This window comes from Mytilus edulis, chromosome 2 (genome assembly GCF_963676685.1).
Source record: "Mytilus edulis chromosome 2, xbMytEdul2.2, whole genome shotgun sequence".
NCBI lineage: Eukaryota > Metazoa > Mollusca > Bivalvia > Mytilida > Mytilidae > Mytilus > Mytilus edulis.
Window position 1 is genome coordinate 14596956 of NC_092345.1, and position 21592 is coordinate 14618547.

Consider the following 21592-nt stretch of genomic DNA (forward strand, 5'->3'; position numbering starts at 1 on the left):
CTTCCGAACAATCTGAGAATCCGGACAACCTTAGAAGAACTCCAGGGTTTTGATACGGTTTATGTTGGCCAGTCATATTCCAGGTATTATTTGTTGTTCTCAGACTAATAGCTCTTTTTGACTCCTTCATATCTTTATCATACATTGTACAACCATATTCATATATATAATAAGTACATCTAAACAAGCGACAACTCTTCGACAGATCCACCCATTGGATCAATAGTGAAAGTGTTATACGACTGAAAAGACATTATATTTATAATTACTCTAAATATCAGCACACCAATGTTCTCCGCATTTTGGTTCTTCCCTCTACGAGGTTCGATCTCATGCTATTGGGATTTCGAGACAACACCGCCTGCTCTGTGTCCAGCAATACTTAAATAAATATTTGGCTTCTTCATTGTAAGACAGTTCAGTGAGGCTGTACACTCTTTTTTTATTCATCTTCAAAATTTAAAATATATTACTTTGGTATGCTACTACTTCAAGATCTGATAACGAAAACATTTCATAGAAAAACATCAATTAACACAAAATAACGCAAATAAACTCATTATACATACCAGGATTAAATTTTGTATTTACGCCAGACCTGCGATTTGTCTACAAAAGACTTGTCAGCGACGCTCAATTCCAAAATAATTAAAAAGGCTAAATAAAATACGAAGTTGAAGAGCATTGAGGACCAAAAATTCTGCAAAGTTTTGCCAAATACAGTTAACCTTACGGGTAATCTATTCCTGAGGTAGAAAAGCCTTAGAATTTCAACCAGATGCTCCGCAGGGCGCAGCTTTATACGACCGCAGAGGTTGAACCCTGAACGGTTGGGGCAAGTATGGACACAACATTCAAGCTGGATTCAGCTCTTAATTTGGATTGTGATTAAATAGTTGACACAGCATAGGTTTCTGACACAGAATAAATGTGGTCTAATGAACTTAAAATATATATGCTGTTGAATATCAATCAATTCAAAAAAATGTTTGAAGAAATTTTCTTTTTATTTATGAAAAATTTAAGCCCCCTCCCATTTTTTTTCACATCCCCCTTTCCCTTTTTCCAAAACTGATCTCAATTCAAATCTCTAATGGAGTTTGCAACAATAACTACTCATTTAAATACATCATAAAATATTAAAATGTAAAATAAAGTGCTTGTTATCACTGAATGGTAAAGATTGTTTTAATTTATCAGTTGGTAGTAAAAGTGAATATACTTTGTATATTATCAGTGTCTCATAAGTCTTTTTAGGCTGGGTGTTGATCTTTTTTTTATGTGATTGTACTTGTGTAAATATTTTACTATTGTGTAAGATCAATACGTGACACTTTATTAAAATAAATTTATCTTTATCTTATCTTATTGTATAAAACAATGATTTAAGTTGATTCAATTACTATTCTGGACAAATAAAGATAACTCCAATTGAAAATTTCTTGCTATTGCACAATATTGTGCAATTAGATATTTCTTGTTATTGCGCAATACTGTGCAATTGAAAATATTTGCTATTGCACAATACAGTGCAATTGAAGATTTCTTGCTATTGCGCAATACTGTGCAATTGAAAATTTCTTGCTATTGCCCAATACTGTGCAATTGAAGATTTCTTGCTATTGCTGAATACTGTGCAATTGAAAATTTCTTCCTATTGCACAATACTTAATATGATAATTTTGAGTCCTGATTTGAACCAACTTAAAAACTTGGCCCATAATCAAAAATCTAAGTACATGTTTAGATTCAGCATATCAAAAGAGCCCAAGAATTTATTTTTGTTAAAATCAAAATGAGTTTAATCTTGGACCCTTTGGACTTTAATGTAGACCAATTTGAAAACGGGACCAAAAATTAAGAATCTACATACACAGTTAGCTTTGGCATCACCAATTATTCTATTTTTGATGAAATCAAAAAAAGTTTAATTTTGGACCCCGATTTAGACCAACTTGAAAACTAGGCCAATAATCAAAAATCTAAGTACATTTTTAGATTCAGAATATCAAAGAACCCCAAAGATTCATTTTTTGTTAAAATCAAACTAAGTTTCATTTTGGACCCTTTGGACCATAATGTAGACCAATTTGAAAACGGGACCAAAAATTTTGAATCTACATACACAGTTAGCATATCAAAGAACCCCAATTATTCCATTTTTGATGAAAGCAAACAAAGTTCAATTTTGGACCTTTTGGGCCCCTTATCCCTAAACTGTTGGGACCATAACTCCGAAAATCAAACTCAACCTTCCTTTTATAGTCATAAACCATGTGTTTAAATTTCATAGATTTCTATTTACTTATACTAAAGTTATGGTGCGAAAACCAAGAATAATGCTTATTTGGGCCCCTTTTTGGCCCCTAATTCCTAAACTGTTGGGACCTCAACTCCCATAATCAATCCCAACCTTCCTTTTGTGGTCATAAACCTTGTATTAAAATTTCATAGATTTCTATTCACTTTTACTAAAGTTAGAGTGCGAAAACTAAAACGACGACGCAGATTACGACGCAAACGTGATACCAATATACGACCAAAAAAGTTTCAATTTTTGCGGTTGTATAAAAATTCAAAAGTGTTGTAAAAAGTTAATTTATGAACATGACCATATCAATGATAAATCATTTCAGCACAGAAGTGGGCTGGTGATACCTTCGCGGAATTAAAACTCCACCAGCAGTGGCATCGACCCAGTGGTTGTAAATAAACTCATTGATACTAGTACAAGGATTACAATTTAGTATTAACGCCAGACGCGCGTTTCGTCTACAAAAGACTCATCAGTGACGCTCAATCCCCAAAAAGTTAAAAAGGACAAATAGATACGAAATTGAAGGGCATTGATACAGCTGGTAATCTGCACACGCAGAACATTTGGTTGCGCAATGAAAACCGTGAGAAGATTTTCCGAATGGAGTTGTGATTGAATGAAGTAATTGTCACCGCTTCATGTATGTACATTTCTAAATCGCAATTTTCTAATTCAACTGATCAAACTATTGAAAATCGGCGAATGCTATGCTATGCTGTGGTGAATACTTTAACGAAGGGATACATGTATCATTTACTGTTGTACATGGAGTTAAACTCCTACAAAATCAGTTGCCCCACAAAAAATTGACTAAAAAAGTGATATTTAAATTTTAAAATGGTTCTATTAACATAACTACAAGTTCAAATTTAGTTTTTTTTTTGTTCAATGGGTATGAATGTCGTTTTGGGCGGCGTGTACCCTGTCCGGTGTTGATAGAGGTCTTTTAGACTACAAATTTTCATTATTTCATGCGTGAGGGGATCAGTTCTGATTGAGGACATCGTGAATGAGTGAGGGGACGTGAAATCATTTCTTAAGGTGGCTCGTGGGTACAAAAATTTTAGCAAAAATTTAACCTTTATTTTTTCATTACAAATTTTATTTATTACACTGTTAGTTATTACTTTTTGATATGGTACAAAAATCAACCCAAAAAAAAACACGATTCGGTTTGGCCCCAGATGACTTTTAAAATGTTTATATCATTGAAAAAGCTCCAAATTATCTCCCTTTGGTGCAAAAATGCCATTTTGTGGCATTAAATTTGAAATATCTTTTTTAACTCATCGGTGACTTTTTTTTTTTTTACAATTGTTATCAAAAAAGCTGTAAATAAACTAAATAATTGAAAAATTTAAGCGATTTCTGTAATTAGGTTATGTTTTTATTTCGATATTACCTCTATTTTGCCTATTAGCTCAACAGAAAAAAAGGACATTAACAAAAATGTATACTTCTTCCGGAGGCAGATTATGAGCTTAAATGAACGGTGATCCCATTTTTTTATTTCATTTTTCTTTTAAGTATATGATAAAGTTCATTTATAAAAAAAAAGAGAGAGATCCTATATTAAAAAAAAAATTGATTTATACCCAGGAGCCCCCTTAAGAAGAATAAAAAGAATTTTTTTAACTCCATGTACAACAGTAATGGTACATGCATCTCTTCGTTAACGTATTCACCACAGCATAGCATTCTCCGATTTCAATATTTAGATCAGTTGAATTAGAAAATAGCGATTTAGAAACGTACATACCATTTGCAGCGGTGACAATAACTCCACTCAAACACAACCGGAAAATCTTCTTACGGTTTTCATTGCAGAACCAAATGGTTTGCGTGTGTAGATTACCAGCCGTAATCTATTACTAAGGTAGAAAAGCCTGAGAATTGCAAAATCGAAAATTTTGTAAACATTTAATTTATAAGTTTGACCATAACAATGATATATTTTTCAAAACTATTTACAAATTCCTTATTTATCTCAGTCTTTATAACTTTTAAATTTATTTGTTATGTATTTAATGGATAAAGCTTCATACAGAATGTGTTTCGGTTGGACTATTTCAATTTGTCTACCTGTAGAATGTGTCATTTTGTTAAAGAGTTGCATCTTTAACAAGCTGGTGAAAAACAGTGAGAATGTTATGCATTTTATCTGCATAAATAGTTTACTCCAAAAGCAATATAAACTAGAGACTAAATGTAACAGCAACATGACAAACACATATTTCACCATGGTCGACTCCTTTCTGATGTAATTGCCCTTAAATGACAATTTCTCTATTTAATGCTTTTTGGTTATTGTCTAATTCATATTATGAATAGATAAATATTTTATTACTTTAAGATGACGATTTTGATACCAGAATGATGAGAAATACATCAACAAAAGAGATTTATTAGTCAGTCATTATATTCTAGACTACGTTCTATTAAGTGGACATTTTTTTAAAATGCACATATACTTAGTATGTGAATGTCACATTTTAGTTCAATTTTTCATTTGTTGTTTTTTTCGCCGCTACGTTGCTGTTTATTGAAATATATCCTTTCATCTTATTTTTTCTACTCATTTATTGCAACAACAAAGGTGACCGATATGCATACAAAAAAGTCATTACACACAATGACATGCGTCTTAAAAAAATATATTTATTAATTATATCCAAACAGGACCAATATAAACAAACATAATGTTAACATCCACAGAAAACAGCAAAAGTATAAAACTAAAAATTGAATTTAAGACTTTGCCAAACGTTGGTTTTGTTGAATTGTTGGTGTGACGGAAGTCTCTGGAGCATAAATTGGAAGTGCAAGCAGGATTGCAGATAAAATGAACAATCCACCAGCACCACACTCGATCCAAAAAGCATAAGACTTGTTGTCTTTAATTATGTCCGTCTGGTATAATGCCCAAACTGTGGTCGCACCTGCAATCATCAGTCCTAAAAATGAATATAATGCATTTTAGTATGAAACTGTTTAGACGCACCAACATCTTAAAGTAATTTTTTTTTTATCTGAAGTGAGAATCACTTACTTTTAATTTTAACAATATATTGTACAGTTTAATGCATTTGAATACCTACTATTTACCTTTTCCTAAAGTAATATTATATTTGTTTTTCGTGGTGGCAAATCAGATGTAATCTTTAAAAGTTTGTGTAGACTATATACGTGTATTTTTTTTAAAAGAGTTTTGAACTCATACATATGTTTACCGCTGTTAGAATTAAAAGGGAACTGATTAAATATTAAAGAAACCAACCACATGTGTAGCCTAATCTCGAAGCAATCTCGGGTTAAAGTTCTAAACCTGAAATTTGTCAGTGACAACAACAGTTTCTGGAAATTTGTAAAATAAGAATCGATCCCAGAAACCTCACTTACAATTAAACTATAGCATTGGACTAATATAACAAAGTTTAACCTTTGGCATTTGAATGCTTCTTTATGTACATGATGTACTTGATCAGTTATGTATAGACGAAGAAAACAAACTTAAAATTTGTTATAAATATGATAGCCAGGTAAATAATCATATTGAAGCACGAGAATACATAGAATGTGTCAAAGAGATAACATCCCGATCAATAAGGAGAAAAATTCCAAGGCCACAAATGGGTCTTCAATGAAGCGAGAATGATGCGAGAACAATTGGCTACCTAAGGCGACTTCAGCTGAACCTTTAACACTAATATATATAAGTTCATCGAAACGGAAGCCTCAATTAACTTTGAAACATATAAAAATAAAACCAAAATTTGAAAAACTCTCACAGAAATAACAAAGTCTAGAGGTTTTTGATGTAGGACATGTGAGATCTTAACCCTCCGCCTATTCCTCTAGCCAATGTTGAATAAACAAATGTATACAGAAACATAGATTTATTGATCAAAATGAGTTACCTAGTCGCATGGCAAAGATATTCATGACTATAAAAATATTAGAAAAATTTACCTCCAATAAAAAATAAAAAACATGAAGCAACTAGGCCACTTTTGCATACAGGTGTGGATCCTTTACACATCTTTATGATAAGTGTTATCACGCCGATCAATGTAAAGAGTGCAGCGCCCGTCGTTAGACCTTGGCTTGTTTTCTGATACCCTGAAATAAAGATTAAGTAACTATGAAAATATATTTTACATTATTAAATTGAAACTTAGTTAAATATTGTTAAGTATGAAACGCCACAGCTGTCTTATGTAAAACTCTAATATTACGTTATGTAATTCTATTATTACTTGATGATAGTTTGTCTTTACAAAATATGGGTTTGACATTACGTAATGATGTTTTGGTATAACTCAATATGGAATAGTCATTACATAATGATATTTCAATATTACATGATATGGTTTCGTATTGACCTGATATAGTCTGGTCATTTCTTAATATGGTTCTGTAATTACTCGATGTGGTTTTCATTATTTAATGTGGTTGGGTCATTGGGCAATGTGGTTTTAACTTTACTTGATGTGTATGTGACATAACGTAATGTAGTTGTTTCATTACATGATGTGGTTTTGTTATTTCGTAATGATGATTTATCAATTCTTTATATAGCTTTACCATTAGATAATGATGTTTCAAAATTTGGAATAGTCATTACATTACGATTTTATACTACATGATGTGATTGTTTCAGTATTTGATGTGGTCATGTGATTTTACCTTTACTACAACGAGGTAAAACCACGTGATCATTTTGGAAAAAATATGTAATATTTTTAGACCGATTTCCATATGTCGTTTGTGCAATGCGCTTTGGATGAGTACCGCTATCCATTATGTTAATGTTCAAATTAAAAATCAAGTTGTTGTTCATAGTTATTTGGTATGAAAAAGGGGAACGACAGACAAAATTAAGAAAAAAGTACTAAAACATTTACAGTAATTCGGACATAAGGGGGATATCCCAAAACCACGTTTTTTCCATAGTTCTAAAATTGAACCAGTATTATAATAAATTCGTAAATGATTCCAAGGAACACTGCTTTATCTTGGTCTTGAAGAATAACTCCTATACAAGTTTTATAATAATTCATGGAGATTTACAAATTTATCATGCCAAAATAGTTTAATTCGGTAATATTCAATGCAAAAGAAACTTACTTAGAAATAAAAAAAAATGTGGTATGATTGCCAAATGAGACAACTCTCAACAACATACCAAATGACGTAGAAGTTAACATATATGTGTGACTTTTTAAGAATGAGCAAAATTTATACCACATAGTAAGTTTAAAAAGGTCGCGAAATGAAAAATATAAAAACAGTCACAAACTAGAAACCTAAATGATAAAAACGCCGATGATACTACCGACGACGGCATATAGATTTGTTGTATCTCACTTTCGCTACATTATTGTCTCAGGAACTACACAAATCAAAAGACTTGTACTGTATTTTCAACAAATGAGACACTTTTAATCAACTCGCACTAAAGTTAAAGGGAAATGGAGGGGAGGGGTAAGCAACAAAGCATCAAAGTTTTACTTTCACGAATAACACGACGGGTGCCACAAGTTAAGCAGAATCCGCTTACTCTTCTTAAGCACCCGAGATCACGCTGATGGATTTATGTTATCCAGTCATACTGATCTATTTAGTTGAGCCAATCAAAACTGTCTTTACATTTTCTTCTTATGCTGTGATATGATTCACTAGGTTAGGATAGGGATTAGCGCTTACATACATGTTACACTCCGCTGCGTGCACTTTCTTTAAATGCCTGCCCCAAGTCAGGAATAAAACATTCCCGAGGCACATAAGTATAACGGTAATTGATTGTCTTTTGTGCATATGTAATACATGTATGTGTAGGCGTAGGAATTTTTGGCGCCAAAAAATATGTTGTAAAGTGACTGTTTTATATAGTTAATTCTAGCCTGTACTTCGTACTGTGAACATCGTATTTTGTAAGTGCCGTTCACCGTCACGCTATGGATGACTTAGAAAATAATCTAAGTTGGACAGTTTATTTACTACTAAATTTCAAGTTTATGACTAATAACAGAAGGAACGTTCGGACACAAAGTTCAGCCGTATTCACAATGATCTTTTATCAACAGACAGTTACAAATTTCAGAGAAAAAGTTGTGAGGATCAATTTAAGTTCAACCAGAAAGTGTCTGTCGGGTTGAAAGAAGCAGAACCTGTTATCGAGCCAAAAAACCAATTTGCCGCGAAGGCTAAACAGAAGATATCTGAAGGTATTGAACTTTTAAATTATCGGCAAAAATTAGTAAAGATGGCAGACTCTTCAGAATGTGGGTGGAAATTGGTTCAGGAGTATACCACAAATCCTTTGGCGGACGATTCAGAAGATGACAGAAAGATATTTCGAACACAAAACAGAGCGGAAAGGAAGATCAAAGCAGATAGAGTAAAGAGGAGATCCCGCGCTGACCCTTATGTACAACCAGCGAGTTCCAGTGAAGGCAGAGTTAGACAGACAATATCAAGGAAACCTGGTGTGTGTTATAATTGTTACAAGTCTGGTCAATGGCAGAATGAGAGTCCTGAAAAGAAACGACCAAAGTTAAGTAAATTTTTTAATAAATGTCGTAATTTAGCTTGGGATTTGAGTTACAAATAAAATTTTGTGTTAGAAGGGGAAGTCATTTATTGAATTCTGCTCACAATGAGGTAAACGAAATAATGGTCAATTGTGTTAACAGTTCAGTCAGGTATGACGAGAGTAATGACCAGACGTCTGGTCATTTAAATTTACAGGTGAACGTTTTGACACCAGTAGGTAAATTAAATAAGGCAATACACAAATGGAAAGAGACGGGTACAAGTGAGTATATTTTAGAAGTAATAGAGTAAGGCTATGGTATACCATTTAAAACTCTTCAAGACAGTTGTGTTCTCAGAAATAATAAATAATCTTTAGATAATTCTGTTTTTGTAAATGGTGAATTTCTAAATTATTAGATAAGAAGTGTACTTCAAAAGTACACGAAATACCGTTATCCACTAACGGTAGCATATAACAGATTAGCAAAACCTAGATTGGTTTCTTGATTGCAGACATATCAACGAGTGCATACATCAGTCTAAATTTAAGTTTGAAGCCAATCAACTATTTAAAAGGAAATTATCTGTTTCGCTTTGATTTAAAAAGTGCTGATCATCACATAGAAATATTACCAGACCACAGCAAGTATTTAGGTTTTAGTTGGCAATTAAAAGGGACAACCAGATATTATGTATTTTATGTTCTTCCTGTTGGAATTGATAGCGCTGGTCATATATTAACCAAAATTACAAAAGAAGTATTGGATGAGTCAATGTTTGAGAATCATAATGTACTTAGATGATGGTTTGGGCGGAGATAGTAATTTTGATTGCGCACACCGTGTTAGCACTTTTGTAAGAGAAAGTTTGACAGAGTTTGCTTTTTTAATAGCAGAAGAGAAATGTATATGGTTGCCTGTGCATAATATTACTTGGATAGGGTTATGTTAGGAAATGCAATTTGGAAAATTGAGTATTACCGAGTCGAAAAACTTCTTTCGGTTATTGACACAATATTGAAAAATGTAGGTAAAGGCAAGCTTTTGTATAATGCTAATTTGTGGCTGGTATTGTTGGACAGATAATACCAATGCTGGCTGTAATGGGAAACGTTTGTAGACTTAGAACTCGAGAACTGTACAATTGTCTTATAATGTGAGCAAGTTGTAATTCGCTTGAAGTATTGAATTCTGTAGCTATTGAAGAGCTATATTTTTGGTTTGAGAACTTAAAAAAAGTTCAATAGAAAGGGTTTAAATCTGCATGAGTCAGATGTTTGTGATTTTGTGGCGTATACTGACGCATCAGTTGTCGGCTTTGGGGATATGTAGTCCCAGCTGATACAGAGGCTGTCTGTGACTCTGATTGTATTATGAAAATGACTGATTGTGGTCTAGAAGTTCCTTCTAACAGTTTGATAACTGTGACTAGTAACTGGTCGGTATCTGAAAGTGTTAAAAGCTCTACATTGAGAGAGCTTGAAGCAGTAAGTAGACTAGTCAAAAGTTCTGTTAAAATGCTGCAAAATCACACAGTTCAACTGAATACTGATAATGAAAATGTTACAAGCATAATTAAGAACGGTAGTAGAAAGTTAGATCTTCAAGAGATTGCTTGCGATTTAAATGAATTGTGTACAGAAAACAATATAAGTATTAAGACACAATGGGTTCCACGGTATTCATATTGTGATGATTGGCCAATTCATTTTGAAGTGTTTGAAATGCTTGATGAGCTTTGGGAAAAACATTCTATAGATAGATTTGCTACTGATTATAACAGTAAATGTTTTAGGTTTAATTCAAAATGTTAGTGCAAAGGTACTGAAGCTATTGAAGCTTTCACGCAAAATTTGCAAGGAAAAATAACTGGTTGGCGCCACCGCCAAATTTGACAGGCACATACATAAATAATGTGGCGGGGTTAAACATGTTAGCGGGATCCCAACCCTCCCCTAACCTGGGACAGTGGTTTAACAGTACAACATAAGAACGAACTATAAAAATCAGTTGAAAAAGGTTTAACTCATCAGATGGACAAAAACACAAGTGGACGTGCCCAGTATGTATAATTTAAAAAAAATGAAGTATGTAAAATTTTAAGCAATAATCATAAATCGTTTATGAGATACGGCGCGACATGTGAAAAACCCCTCCCCCTTCTTTTTTACAAAATACTCAATAACTCAAAATAAAAATTTGAATCATCACCAAAAAGTATACAGATCTTAAGATTAATATAACTAATAAGTTTAAAGTTTTAAGCAGTAGTTATAAATTGTTTTTGAGATACCGCGCGACATGTGAAAAATCACACCTGTTTTAGTTACAAAGTCCCGTAACTCAAAAAATTTTAATCTTATTTTCACTAAAAATTATACAGAACGTTTGCCCATCATTAGAAACAACTATTTTCAAAGTTTCATGAAATATGGATAAGTCGTTCTCAAGTTGCAGTTATAGACCATCACGTTTTCAAAACAATATGTAATTGTTCTTAAATGTCTTCCTTATGGATAAAAGACCCCCAACATAAAACTTTTTTCCTGCTATCCTCTTTATCATGCCTTTATCATGATATAGGAATTAAAAGTCAACTTATCGTTTTATAATGCCATTAAATGTTATAGTAAATCGATTTAGAATATAGTTTCCTTATATATTCACCCGAAGTATTCAAAAGTTTGACTTAAGTTTAATTTTTTTTATAAATGTTTTGGAATTGTTGAAAAGTCATTAGTTTTCCCTTATCGTTTAATAAATCATTTATCAAAAAAGATCCCTTTATCTTTAAAGAAAATACATGTTGTTCCTATTTTTATGTTTTTATTATTCCAGAACGAATCTGATACAAACTCCTCTTCATTTTTTGGTATAAATTTATTTTGTAAATCTGTCCAAGCTTTAAAAACTTTTCCCCAAAAGGGGTTTTACATCTTTTTGTTGGGCCTAAATAAACTAGGTTTTCAATACTAATTGTTTTAGTACTTTCTAATAGCTTATTTAGTTTTGAGTTGTTTTTTAACCGTCTAATCCAAGTTAGTTTCAATCCTTTTATATATTTGTCAATATCTTTCATTTTCAAACCTCCTAATTTGAGTTCAGAACTTAATATTTCTCTTTTTATTTTGTCAGGTTTGTTTTCCCAAATAAATGAATAAATCTTATTACACTTCTTAGTTATAATAATCTAAAGATCTGTATACTTTTTGGTTTTGATTCAAAATTTTATTTTAGAGATATTGACTTTTTGGAGAAAAAAAGTGGGGGTTTTCGCATGTTGCGCCGTGTGTCAGAAACTATTTATGATTATTGCATAAAAATTCAAACACAAGACGACGGGCGTATCATGCGCTCATGGCGCAGCTGTTTATTCGTAGATTGTTTAGCTATAAACTAGACTGTTAGTTTTCTTGTTTACATTGTTTCACATTTTCATGTGGTTGTCATTTGTGGCCGACTACACGGTGTGTTGAAGGCTGTTAGGTTGCCTTTGATTGCTTGCATCCACTGCATTTATACTATGGTTGATAATTTTTTCATTGGCAATCACACCACATCTAACTTTATTTCAATTTCTATCTTGTGTTTTTTATGCTGTAAATTATTAAACTTTTGTACATATACCAACCCCTGAACCCTCTTTTCGGAAGCTCGAGCAAAAGCCCTAGATCCACGATAAAAACAAATAGAACTCATATTAGATAACTCGAATTTTAACTCTTAATCTTAATCTAAATGAGACTCAAATAAGGGTTTACCTCGAACTCTTAGTTAAAAGACGACTCAATTTAAAATTTGAAGTCTAATTGTAATATTGTAATTCGGAACTCCATCTTTAAATAGAACTCAAACTCGAAGTTCAACTCGAAATTTGTGATGTGGTTGAGAGTTGTCTCATTGGCAATCATACCCAGTGGTGGATCAAGCCATTTATAAAAGGGGGGTCCTAACCCAGGATAAAGGGGCTCCAACTTTATGTTCCCATTCAAATGATCGTAAAACTAGTATAGGAGTTTTTCTTCAAGATAAAGATAAAAGCATCTACAGAAAAACATGTTTTCCTCCGTTAAGTGTACCAGATAATGTCAACATTTAATTTACGCTTTTACACTGACATCAGAATTATCCGGCGAGACACAAGGTTAATAAGAATCTTTAATTTATTTATTAATTTATAGCTTCCACTTGAGAACTAAGAAAAAAAACGGCAGGACCGAATTGGTATTTTTTAAGTACTTTTTTTCTTATTTTTGTCTGTCGTTCATTTTTTTTTTATACCAAATGACTATGAACAACAACTTGAACTTTAACTTAATGGATAGCGGTACTCATCCAAAGCGCATTACACAAACGACATATGGAAATCGGTTTAAAAATAGAACATATTTTTTTCCAAAATGGTCACGTGGTTTTACCTCGTAGTAGTAATGGGATAACCACATCAAAGAATGATATGACCACATCAAATACTGTAACAAACACATCATGTAGTGTAAAATTGTCAAATTTTAAAACATCATTATGTAATGTTAAAGCCATATAAAGAATTGGAAAATCATCATTACGAAATAACAAAACCACATCATGTAATGAAACAACTACATTACGTTATGTCACATACACATCAAGTAAAGTTAAAACCACATTGCCCAATGACACAACCACATTAAATAATGGCGAAACCACATCGAGTAATGACAAAACCATATTAAGTAATGACAAAACTATATCAAGTCAATACGAAACCATATCATGTAATATCGAAATATCATTAAGTAATGACTTTTCCATATTGAGTTATATCAAAACATCATTACGTAATGTCAAAACCATATTATGTAAAGACAAACTATCATAAAAATATAATAGAACAACATAACGTAATATCAGTGTTCCAGCTGTGGCGTTCCATAGGTAAGCACAAAATGTTTTTTTATTGTGATTGATATTTTTTTATTCAGCCCTAATTTCTTACATGTAATGTCTTATGTTTAATAAAATCAACGGTACCAATTTTGTTGCACCAGATGCGCATTTCGACAAAATATGTCTCTTCATCGTTGTCTTAAATAAATCGTTGTTGTTGTGTGGACTATAATAAATATATCACAAGCCAAGAAGTCAGCACTTCAGTGGTGACATGAATATCAATTAAATGGTCATTTTCATAAATTGACTGTTTGCAAAAGTATGAATTATTCAAAATACCAATGATTATCTTATCCCAGTCATATATTACCTTACCGTATTTGAGACAACTGTTTGGAATTTTTGGTCTTCAATGCTCTTCAACTTTATATCTGTTGGGTTTTTAGCTATTTCGATCTGATCGTCACTGATGAGTCTTATGAAGACGAAACGCGCGTCTGGCGTGTCAAATTACCTTTGATAACTATTTACACCCACCACTAGGTCGATGCCTCTGCTGGTGGAAGTTTCGTCCTCGAGGGTATCACCAGCAAAGTAGTAGGCACTTCGGTGTTGACATGAATAACAATTATATGGTCATTTTCAAAAATTTACTGTTTGAAAAAGTATGAATTATTCGAAATACTAATAATTTTCTTATCCCAGGCATCCACTACCTAGCTTAGCCGTATTTGGCACAATATTTGGAAATTTGATTCCGCAATGCTCTTCAATTTATATTTGTTTGGGTTTTTAACTATTTCGATCTGAACGTCACTGATAAATCTTATGCAGACGAAACGCACGTCTGACGTATCAAATTATAAGCCTGGTACTTCTGATAACTATCAACTTCTTCTGTTTTCTCATCTAACTGCGTCCGAATGCACGCTCCGATATGTTATTGATCATTACTAAATTTCTCTCAAGGATGTGTTCAAACGACAAAAGCTGGATTTTATCATATATAAAATATCATCGGGAACTACAATAGATAATAATAAAAAAAAAAACTAGAAACAAATAAAAACAAATAAAAACAAGCAAAAAAAAAAACAACAAAACAAAAACAAAAACAAAAACAAAAAGACAGATTAAGTCGATATTTGAATTAAAAGCTAATGCATAATTATATTGATATATTTTTTTCAGTCGAAATAAACATTGAGTTATTTACCATTGATATGTTTACCCATATAAGCGGTATTGTTTTTGACATATCCAGTTGCGCATTTTGTATAACATATGCTATGTATTAACTGATAGATATACTCGTTATATTAAAAAATTTAGGTCTCTTGACATGTTTCGTTCCTTTCAAATTTCAGTTTTTAAGGATTTAACAAGATTGACCTTATTATTACACTTATTTGATTCGTATTATCATTTTGTTTCAATGAAATTGAATGCCAGAAAATTAGAATCAATCAATGAAAGAAAGTGCGAACCAATGAATGCAAGAGAGGACGAATAAATTAATGAAACAAAATAAATTAAAATGACATGATGGACTTAATGAATCAATTAAAACAAATACTCACATGACAGATCACTGTCCCATGGTTGCATTTCCGTACATGTGGCTGGTCCGGATATTTCGTAGCAAATTTGCCATAATCCACCATAAACACCAACATTACTGAAGGATTGGCGATACCAATATGGTAAACCAAATGCTACTCCATGAGCAATAAATGCAAGTAAAGAGAAGAAAAGTACAACACACACAAGACCTTTATGTTTCCTTTTCTCCATATATCTCCGTAATGTCTTGTACTATTTATGATAAAATCATCGACGAAACTTCCTTTAAAAGTGTCAAAGTCAATTTTCAATATTATTTCCGAAAAAAACTAAATTGCTTTGTAGAAATACGTTTTAAAAGAGCATAATTGTTGTAAACCTTAGGTTTCTAAAACGATATGTAATTAAATGATCACACGAAACCAATTATACGTCTATAATTTTTCAACTTACTCTTTATTTTAAAAGTCCGATGTTTTAACTTTGCAGTTCAAGTGTTTACTTTTGTGATATTCTATATATATATATATAAGTATAAACAAAGTTTAGATTTACCTAAAACTTCACTAAACAATGTTTGAGCAATTATCTAAATACTTTAAATAACACAACTTGGTTCATCTGTTGTAAAATCAAATCAAATATGGACGTCCTTAAAGTGAAATATTTGTTCGATTTTGAAATATAATAGTATATCTTTTATGAGTGTCATCAATATTTTAAGACAGGCAATATTAACAAAATATACAACAGTTGATATGTATATAAACTCAAATACAAAATACGCAAACAATCGACGATAATGTAATACAAATATTGGAATAAACGTCTTTCTATGGGTGACACTCGTTTTATTAGAGGTTTCCCGATTTGCTACGTATCAAGTACGGTTGGTACGTAACTCAACGGTTGGTGCTCTTTTCGAGAAATCATTTAATGGATAAGATCATTTTGTTCATCATAATAAAATCAAAAGAATTGAATTGCATATCAGCTAAATACTAGCTTAACGTTTTATTTGATAACGATTTCAACGTTTCCAGAACACTTTGTTTATGATTCCTTGTGAAATTATTTAGTTGTGCAGAAGAGCATAAATCGAACAGACCTTAAACGAACTGAGTTGACATGACATTGATATTCTAAATATAGATTCGCGTTTGTTATTGGTATTGATATTGTTTTTGTATCGTGTTTCTATAGAAAGAAAAATAATTTGTTTCCTATTTATATTCGTTAACGTGTCAAGTTGTGTTAATTTCATTGTATAATTTATTCTTGCATGATTTTGAAATCAGACATTAATATTGGCCAATATTAAATAATAAATTTCGATCGATTCATCAAAAGATTTTTTTTTAATGATTGGAAACCTGAGATTTTGCATTGAGTGAGAAAAGCGTACTCTTCTCATATTTTGTGTATCAACAACTTGAGATTTTCTTCTTGAAATGCATTCTAAAAAAAAAGACATTTTTCCCTTTTCTGTTATCGATGAAAAGCACCAATATAAAAAGGATAATATGATATTATTGCCAACGAGACAACTATCAACCACAGGCACTTGTCTCAGATTCCTCCCTTTTATATCTTAATATATATTAAGGTACATATAGGCATTTTTTTTTCATGACTTGGATTATGCACATATACATACATAATTTGGCGGGGTTTAATATGTAAACTTGACAGTGGTATAACAGAACAACATAAGAGCGAACTATAGTAACCAGTTATAAAAGACTTAACTCAGATAGATACAAATAGAAATACATCTAACTAAAACACAGAATGTACCTAGTACTTGTGCAGATCTGAGAGTTGTTACAGTCACTACCAGCTAGTAGTTCAAAGCCAAAAACAAACGATAAATAAAATCATACATCCTAGACTAAATTAGTAATCATCATATTATTGATTAGACTAGAATAATTATACTAGTATAACTATTAAATTGTATTGACGTTGTATTCTTTGAATATTTCATAAACGTATCTTTTAATTAACAATTTACTTGCACTTTAATTGGTAAAATGTCGCATACGTGTGAAGTACGATTTATTTTGAAAATGCGGAAAATATCTCAAAGATAGAGACAATGAACTTGAATTCTTAAATAACTTCAAAATTAAATTAGATAAAAAAAAAAAAAGAATACAAAGAATTGATACTGATCATGTAGCTACAAGTTTGTTTATCACCAATGCGGAAAAAAATCTTTATGATTAATAGACATGCATGTTCTTGTAGGTTTGTAATTCAATTTTTCTAACTTTTTGTTGTTCTTTGTTTTCCCTCAAAAGTTATTCTGATTTCACATAGCTGTTTCAAAGACCGTAATATTAATTTGCTATACAGACATTTTATATAGGTTTTGGATTTGTTTTTATCATTAATAAATTTTCAATAAGGTCAATTTGGTATGTTAAAATAGCTCCTATTCTATCATGGTTTTGAAAGCCTACCCCCAAAAATGCCAAACTATTCAATATTTACTGTATTATCTATATAACAGGCGATTATTAGAAAAAAATATGAATGGGCTTTATTTTTAGCTTGTTTATGCTTGTGCGATTTCAAGAGAAATAAATCTTAATCGCAAACCGTTCGTTGCAACGGTTACTTGCAACGGTTGGTTGAAAGCATAATCGAGTACACACACAATATCGTTTGTTATGAATAGGGAACATATCTACATGAAATTTATATTAAAAAGTAGCTAAAATTCATCCAAATACGTTTGTTAACAACTCATAAACATTCGTGGACATTAAAGGCATACATGCATTGTTTTAAAAAGTTCAATGACGGCTCCCAGTTCGTACTACGGTTTGTACGGTCGCAAATCGGGAAACCTCTATTTAAACGCGTCCTTACTTGGTACTACGAAAGGTATTCGAACAATTGGATATCTAAGAGAAATTTTTTATCACATATATTCAGGATTGAAGTACAGCTTGTTACTCAAGACACAGGTGACTTACTTGTGTGCAAGAGAGTACATAAAGAAAAAAGCTCTGCAGATAGGGAGAAAGGTTTAAGCAAACTTTTCGAAATTTCATATATACATACCGACTAATAAATCATAAGGCACTGTCAGCTTTGAATATGATATAGAATTTAATCTATGCTGAAGTGAAAGCCATATAAGCTAACTTCAGATGTACTATTTTTCCTCAGAAGTCATGATCAGAAACTGGTAATTTTGTAGGTGAAGCAAACGATTACCGATTGTAGAAAATGTGTGGTGAAAACTAAAAAAAAAATGTACTTCCTCGCTAACTGTAATGTTTAAAATAAATTACTAGTAATATTTCCCAATAAATTGTATGGTGCAACATGTGGAACAGGGAAATTGTAAAGAATAAATCTTCCAAATCACATAAAAAATAATGACACAATCATATGACATACGAGAACCAACGATAACCACTGATATACAGGCTCTGACTTGGGACCTTTTGACGAGGGTGGTTTTTGACCGTGACTTCTCATGAGGGTCTTGCACGGTCGGTATCTTTGGTGTCTTTCATCTCTGTGTTTTGTAAACAAGCTGTTCTGACTTACAAAAATACTACAAACAGCATGTACATGTAGGTTGACGGAGATAAATATCAAATGCATTTGTAGTTTTGTAAGTGGCAATAACGTACTTTTAACTTCGATCAGCCCTTTGTTTATACTTTGTTTTTGACATGATAATTTTGGTAAATCAAATTTAATGTCTAATATTTTTATTTCGACATGTTTATGACATTTATTTTTTAACTTCAGGGACTGTAATCTTCAACTGCAATATGTATCGCTGACTTATTTATTGATTTGATGTTATATGTAGAATTGTTTAAAATTTTTGAAACACATTATCCAGACTATTTTCTAACTATATTCCGGCTGGTGAAATGTGTACAAGTAAAATTAGTCCTACATGTGCAGTCTTACACGCAAGAACAACAAAATATCAATATAATTGATTACGCAAATTCCTTAGATTTGATAAAAGGGTATTTTGATCCTTGTTGACATAAATAATAAATAATAAAGTAATGTATTACATATGCTTATTTTGAACTTCCCGATACGTCTTCATCGTATACTGTTTTTGGGGGGAAGTGGGAGGGGAAATTGCTAATATAAACTCTCTGAATGCAATCAAAATAAGTTGTTCAAATACAATTTTATTATCTTCATCCAATTACTTCAGATCCATCACCAGAATACCTGCAGGAAAAGAAATCATATGTATTTTTAAATACTATATGATGATATTTAGTAAAGAGCAAACAGTTCTAGCATAATAGCTACATGTATTGATACAGATAGTTTCCTCTTACTTCATCACCGATCATAAGGTGTTTACTACATGTAGTTGTGAATATAGAAGTATAAAGGCTCCTCAACACGACTCATGGATCGTTTTTGTTTGTTTTAAGCCGGGGTCACACATTCACGATTTCAACGGCTGTCCTTGACAGACCAATTTCCGATTAATTTGTCAAAAGTCCGATCAAAATCCTATGCGTCGTGGCAGGAAATAGGAACTTTAGTTTAAATTTGAAAGCACATTTATTTATTCACGACAATAATCAGATATTGTTCAAGAAGCGTATAAATTCAACTGTTTCCAGTGCATTTGTCCCGTTTATTAATCCGATTTGTGTCTTTCACAAGGTAAAAACTACCGCATATGTCCCGAAAGCGTACCGATAATACCAAATGTGATCCGACAGATATCAGATAGTGCACCGAAGCTAATGAAATTATTCGTTAGAAAAGTGTCGCCAAATTAGGGATGCTCAGGTATTGTCAGAATGCAACCAAATCACAGTCCTATGTACCGCATTCGAAACGGCTTGGTCTGGATTCAGTCGTATTGTGTTCTGTAAATGTCGAGACTATGACTTTTATTGCCGAATGTCCTATAAAAACGGAACTGTTCCTGTACGGTTTTGGCAAAGACGGTTCGGATTTGACATAAATGATTGTAATTTCATAGGAATCTGTAATGACGTATACAACTGCGTTCAGACAATGATAGGACATTCCAGATCATGGAGCATAATAATCCGAGGTTTTCCCTTTGACATCCTTCACAAAGCAAATGCATTGCAAAATCTAATTTTGTATATGGTAAAATTCAACGTATACGTAAGATGTATTCATTTGCAGCAGTCCTTTTCCTCAAGTTGCTATTATTTATTAAAAGTAACAATTGTGCATATTTCTGGAATTCATTTACGTCTTTACTTGTACTAATATTTTATCGTACTTGATAATCCTAGATAAAAAAAATGATACTTTAATAGGAAAAGTCAATAGAATAAAGGACTTGTGTTGCAAGATATGATAACATTTGTATTGGACTGATGAGTATTTTATTTCATTTCTTTCGGAGTTTTTTTTTTGTATTTTCATATTTTATATAATGACCGACATGTATCTTCGCTAATAAAAGAGAACCGCGAACAAGAATTTTCACATCTATTTAGATAACACTATTTCCTCGTTAAAAGCGTGCACCTAGATGATAAGATTGATTTACCCGATTTTTTAAAATTTCATAAGTTTAATGACACGTTAGATGCGTTTACACGACCTTCAATTCTCCATCCGATTTTCAATTTGATTTTCAATCCGATTTGGTACCGTCGCTCAGGCAAATCGTAGAAAAAGTTCTGTTCATACACTAAGATTTTCTGTTCGATTAACAAAAGAACATCCAAATTTATTGTTGGTGCAATTTAAGTCAAAAGCAGTTTCCCAGTAAAATTGTATAGTGTAAAGGCACCTTAAAATGTGTACAACTCTAAAACTTTGGAAACATAAAATATGAAATAATAAGCAAGTAAATGATGTATATTGGTCATTATAAAAAATAAATCAAACATAGGTTAATACCAAAGTTTGATTGCTTTATAGCTGTTGTTTTTATATACTATATTACTATACATTCAATTTGATATCTCTAGAAAAGAATTAATTACTAGTAGTAGTTATTTAATACTCCGTTAAAAGATATTTTTAAATAACTATACAATTAGACATCTGTATAGATTGGTTGCTTCTGGTAGAAATTAAAGAAAGAATTCGAAGACGTTTACATTTTGTATTTATATATATGTTGTGTACAAGTTGTAATGTTGTACAAATTATAATTTGTACAGATTTTTTGTACAAGTTATCAGTATTTTATGACCTCCTGATCACAAATGGATGATGCAAGCACACAGTCTTTTGCTTCGTATATTTCTGTCATATTTTCACAACTTCATGATACAGTCTAATACTGAGCATTGATACAAAA